The following is a 10,722-nucleotide window of genomic DNA, read 5'->3' on the forward strand; positions in this document are numbered from 1 at the left end:
CCCTTTCGTTGAGGTTCATATATAGTAGGAGCCCATTGACCTGTCAAATGTAATGCTGACCCAATATCTGCACCAGCAGTTGATATTTTGTTACGTATAATTTCACTATCAATACCATTAAGAACACCTAAAGTTACACCAGTTCCTCCTAACAAAGTATCATACCACTCACGTCGTCTGCGTGACGGGCGACATAAGGAGACATCTGGGGTAGAAATATTCAGGGAAATGTGTACCATATGGGAGAATGTTGTAGTATTTACACAAGTGTGGGGAAGGGGTATTGTGTGTAACTGTGTAATACTGGGTGTTGTGTGTGGATTACAAAATTGGATAAAACCGCCATGCACACTTTCTGAGGAACTACCCTTTCTAAACCGTGTACTCATAAATACAAGGTATGTATTCTGAGGCCATGTAATCACTGTAGTTTGATTTCCACCATCCTGTATTGTTGTTATGTTAGGCATTGTTAGATTGTTACGATAAAGAAAAGATAGAAAATATTGTATGTTACCGAATATTTTTGTATCTTGTTCATGTGTACTTGAACGTGAATTCATTCTGAAACTAAATTTATTTGGCATTCCCATAAAACGGGGGGGAAGATCTGACAAGAGGTAGCTTGTATAGTTGATATAAGATGTAACTTGCATGCTACACTGTTGTATATCATTGTGTGGGGTTAATGTTAATATATTTGAAATGTTATTGTAACATAGATTTTTTGATGCATATTCCAAAATAAATACTTCACATTTTTCTTCGATATTACACCATTTTGGATCCCTACCTTCTAGGTTTATGCTATAATTATGTATAGCATCACCATACCAAGCAAACAAATTATAACATTTGACAGTTACACGGGGTGTCCTATGTAATGGTGCAAACCTTTTTGGTCTTTCTAAAAGATTAGAGTTATTATTTGTTTTAAATAGTTCACAAATAGGTGTAAAGTGTTCAGCATCTTCAGGTGAGTAATAACATGCCGTTATTAATACTATTGGGATATACACAAAGATCAATATCCCCATTAGGAAAAGGAAGATCTTGCAGAAATGTCTTGGATCCATGATTGAGATCGTCATCCTGGTCTTTGTGAGGAGTGATCGATACCTTATCACCCACTTCTCCTTTGTGAGGGGTGACCGATAGCTTGTCACCCGCTTCTCCTCTCTTTGGACAGAGTTTCACTCGTGAAGCGTGTATCCAGAGGTCCTTGTCGTCAGTCAGTACGGCAGTCCTGGTTACAGCGATCACAGTGACTGGCTTGCTGAACGGGAAACCTCCTTTCTTTGCTTTATTCAGCTGGCGAATGCAGACCAGATCTCCAGGCTTGAAAGGATGGGTTGGTTCCTGTGAGGGAAGAGGTAAACGGGAAGACACATCACCATAGATGCCATTCAATTTATCAATCAATTGTTTTACATATTGTTCCTTAATACAATCTAAATCACCATTTTTAATGATAAGTGGGCCTTTTACCCATGGAGTCGGGAATGGTCTACCCATTAGGACCTCAAATGGAGACAACTTGGTTGTCCTATTTGGGGTCATTCTGATTTCTGCTAAAATCTCAGGTAAATAGTTTTGCCATTTAACCCATGTACCTGCTGTTGCCTTTAAAAGTTTTTCCTTGATATTGCGATTCATTCTTTCTACAATTCCTGAGCTTTGAGGATGGTAGGGAATGTGAAAGTTCCAATTAATCTGTAACCATTCTACTAACTCATGTGTGATTTTACTAATGAACGCTGGACCGTTATCAGAATTAATCTGAAGCGGACAACCAAATCTGGGAATTATTTCAGTGGCTAAAATTTTAGCGACTGTTTTTGCATCTTCCCTCTGGGTAACAAAAGTTTCTGGCCACTTAGAAAATTGGTCAACTATTACAAGCAGATATAATTGTTTAGTGCCAGTTTTTGGAATGTGTGTAAAATCAATTTGTAGATGTGTGAATGGGGCTGTAGGTGGGGGTAAGTGGTCATGCTGGGCTTTATTGGGGATGGTTGCATTGGTCTGTAAGCAATATACACATCTATTAATATATGCCTTGCAATGATCACCTATACCTCTAATGTAGAAAGATTGCTTCAACAAGTTAGTTGTTAATTTTATACCTAGGTGTCCAACACCATGGGCTTGTGCTATAAAGAGTGGTGCACTGCTTTCCGGTATGCCCACCTTCCCCTCTTTAGAAAACAAACCATTCTCATCTAAAGTTAACCCATTAGTAGTCCAGAAAGACATGTCACTAGGAGTGGCATGTCCCTGGAGTTCAAGAAGCATATGGTCTGTAGGACATGAAGGTGGGGCTAAAACAGCATACATACGGATGGTGGATCCGGGTGTATGAGAAACATAAGCAGCCTCTTTAGCAATTTTATCTGCAAGCGCATTACCCAAGGAAATAGGGTCAGACTTGTATGTATGTGCACTGCAATGTATGATCGCTATGTCCTTTGGGAGTTGTATGGCCTCTAAAAGGTCATTAATCAGGTCTGTATGAGAGATGGTCTTGCCATCTGCTGAAACAAAACCACGTTGTTTCCATATCATACCAAAATCGTGCACAACCCCAAAAGCATAGTGAGAGTCAGTGTAAATGTTAACAGATTTATTTTCAAACAATTTACATGCTTTTGTAAGTGCTATTAATTCTGCAGCTTGTGCAGAAGGATAAGGAATGGGGCCTGCATCTAGAACAATGTCTGGTAGTTGCACAACGGCATAGCCTGTCTTATAAATACCGTCACTAGGTCAGGAACAAGAACCATCAACAAACACATTATCAGTATGGTCAAAAGGTTTATCCATCAAGTCAAGTCTTGTTGTGGTAATGTGGTGTATTACCTCTATACAATCATGGTCTGTTGGAAAGTCTGGTGATCCTGTAAGTAAGGCACTAAGTATTTGAGTTGGCCCTGAGGATACACTACTATATTTAATAGTCAGATCTGTATTATTCAGTAATATACATTCATAACCAGAAAGTCTTTGAGAAGTCATGTGTTGGGTAGTGACATTTTTTACAAGATGTAAAACTTGGTGACTAGTGTGTAGTACTATTGGATGGCCTAATGTGATTGTTTAAACCATCTCTACAGCCATGGCGCAAGCCACCAATGCTCGGAGACACGCCGGCATCCCTTGTACCGGTATTGGAACTACTTTGGAAAAGAAAGCTATGGACGCATATTGCCTCCACCATGCTCTTGGGCACAAACAGCAGCCATGGTTTTACAATTGTCCCTCGCATACAAGTGAAATGGTTTACAATAATCAGGTAGTCCTAAAGCAGGGGCACTAATAATGCTAGTCTTCAGAGCTATGTAGGATTTAGTCATGTCTGTGGTCCATTGTATATGTTCAGGGCTATCCCCTTTTGTGGCTTGCCTTAGAATGGAATCATGATGGGAGCACTCAGGAATCCATTGTCTGCAATAATTAATCATACCTAGAAAGGTGAGCATGTCCTTTCTAGTAACTGGCTTTGGGATCTGTTGAATCGCTTGGATTCGTTTGGGACTAATGGACCGGTGGCCTTGGGAAAGCACAAAACCAAGGTAATCCACTTTTGTCACTCCTACTTGTAGCTTATGCTTTGCTATTTTATGACCTTCAGCAGCAAGGTGTTTTAAAAGACTTATTGTATCTACTGTATTTGCCTCCTGGTTAGGACTACACAACAGTAGGTTATCGACGTACTGAAGGAGGACGGAACCTTGGCTTGGAGTCCATGACCGCAAGGTACGTTGGAGCACCAGCGAGTAGACCGCAGGTGAGGCCACATAGCCTTGAGGGAGGCGTGTCCAGGTAAGCTGACGCCCATCATAATAAAAAGCCATAAGTAGCTGTGTCTCAGGGTCCAATCGGACTGAAAAAAATGCGTTAGCTAAATCAATGACTGTAAATATACAGGCGTCATGTGGAATGGCTGTGAGTAAGGTTGTAACATCTGGGACTATTGGGGCAATTGGGATTACTATTTCATTAATTGCCCTTAGGTCTTGTACTAACCTATATTCATTGTCTTTCTTTGGGATCGGATTTATGGGGGTATTATAGGGAGAAACTACTGGACGGAGGATTCCTTGTTTAAGGAATTCCTGTATCATGGGTCTTATCCCTTCTTTCTTCTCTCTAGACAATGGATATTGTTTAATAAACACTGGAGTAGTATTAGGTTTTAATCTGGCTTTATATGGGGTACACTGAACTAAACCAACGTCAAGTTTTGAAGATGCCCATACAGAGGATGGGACATCTGTCAATATGTCATTATAAAAACACAGGTTAGTGGACCCTAGACTCACGTCTAACCCACCCTGTCTAGTGACAGCTACTTTCACTCCAAGGGGACCCATAAGATCACGACCCAAAAGGTTAAGGGGACACCCAGTTATAATACGAAATGGGTGCAAAAGTTGTTGGCCAGTACAGGGTACCCTAACTTCAAGTGGCGGTGTGATGTGAGTCTGAGTCAGCACTCCATTAATCCCTAAAGAAGGTTCAGATTTTCCAGTAATGCCATCATACATATCTGAGCATAAGGCAGAGCATGTAGCTCCTGTGTCTACTAGAAATGGTAGGGGTTCTCCCTCCACTTCTAGGACTATGTACGGTTGCTCATGATAACTTTTTGACACCACTGGAAAAATTGGAGTGCTACCTTCTAGGCACCCCTATGGCCATTGTATGTTGTGTTTGGGTGCCTCCATGGGTGCAGGGGCTATGTAAGGCTGTCTGTTATACTGTCGGGGATTGTAAGGGCGGCCAGAATTATTAGAGGGTTTTGGGCATTCATTTTTCCAATGTCCCTGTTACCCACAGTTAAAACAATGTGTTCTGTTTGAAGTAAAATTCCCTCTAGCTCTTCCTCTAGCTCTCCCTCTACCTCTCACATACATTCTATTACTCCCTGTATTATCCCTTTCCCTGGCCTGGAATGGATCACAATGTTGTAAACTCTGCTTTTGATAAAAAGCAGTGATTTTTTCACTCTAATTTCCTGATGTCAAAACAACCTGCCCCTTCTTTTTCATGAATTATTTTCAAGAATTCTGCAGGAGTCAACTCCGGCCAATCAGAGACAAGTTGCTTCACAAACAAGGAAAGCTGAGGTTGCATATTACTAATGCAAGTCTGGACCTTCAGAGAACCCATTGCATCTCCTGATTCCATTCCAGCCTCTTCCTTCCAGCATTTATAAAAACGCTTAACAAATTCTACTACTGTTTCCTTTGTATTCTGTTTGCACGCTAGTGCAATTGACATACTTTGTTTCTCCTTCCATATTCTATGCATTTCTATATTTAATTCTGTCCACATTTCATCAAGTCCCTCACGTGTGTTTAGGGCATAGTTAATTGTTGGATCACGACTTAATTTACTAATACTCTTTACATTACCCCACTCCCAACCTGATTCAGGGTCATAGTCTAGAAGTGCATCAATGATAATTCTTATATCTGTCTGTGTCATGTTTTGTCCTTGTAACATTCTTTTTAAATACATAATACAAGCTGATGGATGTTGACGGGGGTTTGGGGCTCCCTTGGTAATTTCCCTTAATTCACCCGGGGACAAAGGTTTAATAATTAATTGGTCTCCAACAGTAAGAAATGGCATACTAGCTTCTGGTACAGCTGCCTCCTCCTCCTCTACTTCTTCACTCCCTCTTTTATATTGTGGGGTTATTGTAGGGGGGTAGGAAGGTGTTACTGGTTCAACCTTAATCGGGGGTTTGGGCATAATTGGGGGTTTAGTGACCTGGTATCGGGGAGTTACTGAAGGTCCTGGCAAGGTCCATTCCTGGGGTACCTGAGCAGAGGCAATAGCAATAGTCTCTAGATCTATGTCACTTGGGGATGGGAGGCTAGGATATAGTCTGTTATATGATGGCAAAGGTAGTTGAGGGGCATTATATGGGGCAGGGGGGGGGTGAATATGCTGTCTGTCTTTGCTTCTCACTTTTACCCTTCTTTTTATTCCCATCTATATCAATATATTGCCAGTATGGAGCAACAGTCAGCCAATTTTCCCCACCCTTTTTCATATAATCCATATTCCATCTTGGATCACCTTTATACCATGGAAATGCCTCTTCATCACCTAGACACAACCCTTTTACCATATTCATATGAAATTTATCATTATCCCCCTCTCTGGGGAATGGATCAGAGCTTCTCATAGCTTCTGTCCATTCTGCCATATTCTGAACCCAAGGAATAATATACATAAACCCATTGGGCGACACCCTTCCCACATAATCTTTACATGTTTCTCCTTGCTTAGGTGATGGAAATTGTTTAGACTGGGATTTGCCCATTCTCAACTCCTAACTTATCCTTTAAAACTTTTACAACAAAATATAATACAATACAAAAAAAATAATAAAAAATAATAAAAATAAAAAAATACAATACCTTTACCTTTAAGAGCAATTAATTATTGAATCTTTTTGCAAAAACCACATTAACTAGAATGGTTGTACTCCGTTACCAGTTATTGTGCTTAATGCTTAAGTTTACAACAAGAGAGAGAAAAAAAAATATCACTATGCTGATCCTTTCAGTAGTTTCTGGCATTAATTATCTCTAGGTCAAAGGTCACCCTTCACCAGAAAAAAATGTAGCCTTTTACTAACATTCAGAAACAGCAATACAAATTAGCAACAGTTTACTTTCTTGCCATACAGCATATTTAAAAGCAAGCAGCATAAGAATTCATATAAACAATGCAGTATATATCTTATAACTTTAAAGCAATGTTAGCCATACAGCGTATTTCAAAAGCAAGCAGCAAGAAAATGTGTGGTTTAACCCTTCAGCCAGACTTTATATAATCTGATTTCTACCAAAGAAATCTATTATTCCCCTTTTTATTTTTAATCTACCAAAGACGTAATTATTATTAATTAAAATCTACCAAAGATTTAATTAGAATCTACCAAAGATTCATATATATATTTAACCTGATTTCTACCAAAGAAATCTACTATTCCTCTTTTTAGACAATAGTTAGAATCTACCAAAGATTCAGATATATATTTCCCAACTATTCCTATGTAAAATGAAACTTAAGGGGTCTCGTGGTAAGAGAAAAAAGGTCAGAATAAAAAAGACTCTTTGTTCAACTCACCTTCCGAGAGTTCCCTGTTTCATCCCACGTGTCTGACACCAGTTTGTAGGGTTACTTCTTTTGTTTCTTAGCTCTGCTCTGGCTGATAAGGGTGCGGCACACGTTTTCTTCAGGGCCCTGGGATGACCACTGAAATCACACACACATGCAACTGAGTGTTTTCACAAGAGTCCCCCTTTATTGAAGAACACACAAAGAATTTATAGTGATGTATACGTCATACATGAGGTCACAGGAAATATATAAAAAACGCAGTTAACTTCACATCTGCATAAGGGGCCCACAGGAAATAATAATGTTGTTATAGCACATAACAGAATATGCCCATATAACCATTTGTAGAGAGGATCATATATTAGAACCATATGTTACAACTTATACAAAAAGAAACACATATATATACATACACACTTATATACCCATCAGTCCTCAGATCATGTAGCCTCAGTCCTCAGATCATGTAGCCTCTCTGTGAGCCTCTGTAACCTAACTACATCAGTTCTCAGATCAGTCCTCAGATCATGCAGCCTTTCTGTTAGCCCCAGTAACCTACATACATCAGTTCTCCATTCAGTCCCCAGACCATGCAGACTCTCTTTCCGCCCCTATAACCTGTTTACATCAGTTCTCAGATCAGTCCCCAGACCATGCAGACTCTCTGTCAGCCCCTGTAACCTACCTACATCAGTTCTCAGATCAGTCCTCAGACCATACAGCCTCTCTGTCAGCCCCTGTAACCTACCTACATCAATTCTCAAATCAGTCCTCAGATCATGCAACCTCTGTCAGCCCCTGTAACCTACCTACATAAGTTCTCAGATCAGTCCCCAGACCATGCAGACTCTCTGTCAGCCCCTGTAACCTACCTAAATCAGTTCTCAGATCAGTCCTCAGACCATGCAGCCTCTCTGTCAGTGACCGTAACCTACCTACATCAGTTCTCAGATCAGTCCCCAGACCATGCAGACTCTTTATCCGCCACTGTAACCTAACTACATTAGTTCTCAGATCAGTCCCCAGACCATGCAGCCTCTCTGTCAGCCCCTTTAACCTACCTACATCAGTTCTCAGATCAGTCCTCAGATCATGCAACCCCTGTCAGCCCCTGTAACCTACCTACATAAGTTCTCAGATCAGTCCCCAAACCATGCAGAATCTCTTTCCGCCCCTGTAACCTACCTAAATAAGTACTCAGATCAGTCCCCAGACTATGCAGCCTCTCTGTTTGCTCCTGCAACCTACCTACATCAGTTCTCAGATCAGTCCCCAGGCCATGCAGCCTCTCTGTCCGCCCCTGTAACCTACCTACATCAGTTCTCAGATCAGTCCTCATATCATGCAACCTCTGTCAGCCCCTGTAACCTACCTACATCAGTTTTCAGATCAGCCCCCAGACCATGCAGCCTCTCTGTCCGCCCCTGTAACCTACCTACATCAGTTCTCAGATCAGTCCCCAGACCATGCAGCCTCTCTATCAGCTCCTATAGCATATCTCCCTAGCAACTTGTGAGTTAGTAGAGAACCCTGTATGAACTAGACAGCAGAGCAGTAGGGGTTAGAAAAACGCAAAATGTTTTTTTGCAAATGAGCAGCAATCTGACCTACAAAATTGTGTACAGTGCCAGGGGCTAAATAGTGTAAATAGGGCAAAAATACATTAGACAGTTTCTGAAATTGTACAGTATCTAAAATGGTAAACAGTATAAAGCACTTAAAGGGGCAGTTTACTAAAAAATGTTCTCCCCTTTAATTTGTTCCCAATGATCCACTTTACCTGCAGGAGTGTATTAAATTGTTTACAAGTATTTCCATTACCCTTATATTGGCATTTGAAATAGTTGATTTAGCATTTGGTATCCCCACCTATTCTGAAAGTTTTTGGCCAAACCAGTAGAAGAAATTACACTCACAGTGGGGTATAGAAGAGATAAGGTAATAAAATGTAAATTTTCCATTTTTCTCTCCAAGTATTGTTGATTGGTTTATGGACAGATATAAGATAAAGAAGCAGGTATATGTACACAATGTGATAAAGTAATGAGATCTGATTAAACCTACAAGCTCAACCCATTTTATAAGATTGTGGCTTCAAAACACAAAATCAGCTAATTTATATATACAAATAAGCCTTAAAAAGCAAATTTCATACATTTTATACTCAGCTGGTAAAAAAAAAAGTAATTGGAAACACATTAAGGGAAAACAATTTTGAAGTATACTGTCCCTTTAATAATGGTAGTTTAATGTGCTGAAGAACATTGTCATTGAGAGCTTCAATGCATACATACAAGGCTAGATTACAAGTGTAGTGCAAAAATATTACACTCACCGGACACTTTTTTTTTAGGTACACCTTGGACCCCCTTTTGCCTTCAGAACTGCCTTAATTCTTCATGGTGTTGGAAACATTCCTCAGACATTTTGGTGCATATTGACATGATAGCATCACGCAGTTGCTGCAGATTTGTCGGCTGCACATCCATGACGTGACTCTCCCTTTCCACCACATCCCAAAGGTGCTCTATTGGATTGAGATCTGGTAACTGTAGAGGCCATTGGAGTACAGTGAACTCATTGTCATGTTCAAGAAACCAGTTTGTGATGATTTAGGCTTTGTGACATGGTGCATTATCCTGCTGGAAGTAGCCATCAGAAGATAGGTACACTGTAGTCATAAAGGGCTGGACATGGTCAGCGACAATACTTATGTAGGCCATATCGTTTAAACCAGCGGTTGCCAACCAGTGTGCAACCAAAGACTGTGTGGAATAAAACACTGTTCAGCACTTCCATTCAGCTGAAAAGCTTACAATTTCAAAATGGGATGACAGGAAAAGTATTTTGCAGACTTTTTATTTATATACTTTTTATTTCTATATATATGTCCCTTTAAATCTTCAAATAAAAATGTACAAATAAATAATGTCCCTTTAAATCTTTTTTAACCCCTTAAGGACCGGGCATTTCAGAAAAAAACTTCCTCAAAAGACCAGAGCATTTTTAGCATTTTTGCCATCACTACATTTCAACAAAAATAGAGCCTTTTTTAAATATTTACCTATCAAAACTATATATTTTGTTTTATAGGACAACCCAAAAGTATTGATCTAGGCCCATTTTGGTATATTTTATGCCACCATTTCAACTCCAAATAAAAGAAAATTTTAACTTTTTCACAATTTTAGGTTTCTCACTGATTTTTTTTTACAAACAGCTTGTACAATTATGGCACAAATGGTTGTAAATGCTTTTTTGCGATCCCCTTTGTTCAGAAATAGCAGGCATATATGACTTTGGCATTGCTTTTTGGTAATTAGAAGGCCGCTAAATGCTGCTGCGCACCACACTTATATTATGCCCAGCAGTAAAGGGGTTAATTAGGTAGCCTGTAGAGTTAATTTTAGCTTTAGTGAAGAGATCAGACTCCCACCTGACACATCCCACCCCCTGATCCCTCCCTGACCCCTATCAAACAGCTCTCTTCCCTTCCCCACCCCCCAAAGGTCACCCCTATCTTAAATACTGTCAGAAAGTCTGCCAGTACTAAAATAAAATGCTGCTTTTTAAAAAAAA

This window comes from Bombina bombina, chromosome 5 (genome assembly GCF_027579735.1).
Source record: "Bombina bombina isolate aBomBom1 chromosome 5, aBomBom1.pri, whole genome shotgun sequence".
Classification (NCBI taxonomy): Eukaryota; Metazoa; Chordata; class Amphibia; order Anura; family Bombinatoridae; genus Bombina; species Bombina bombina.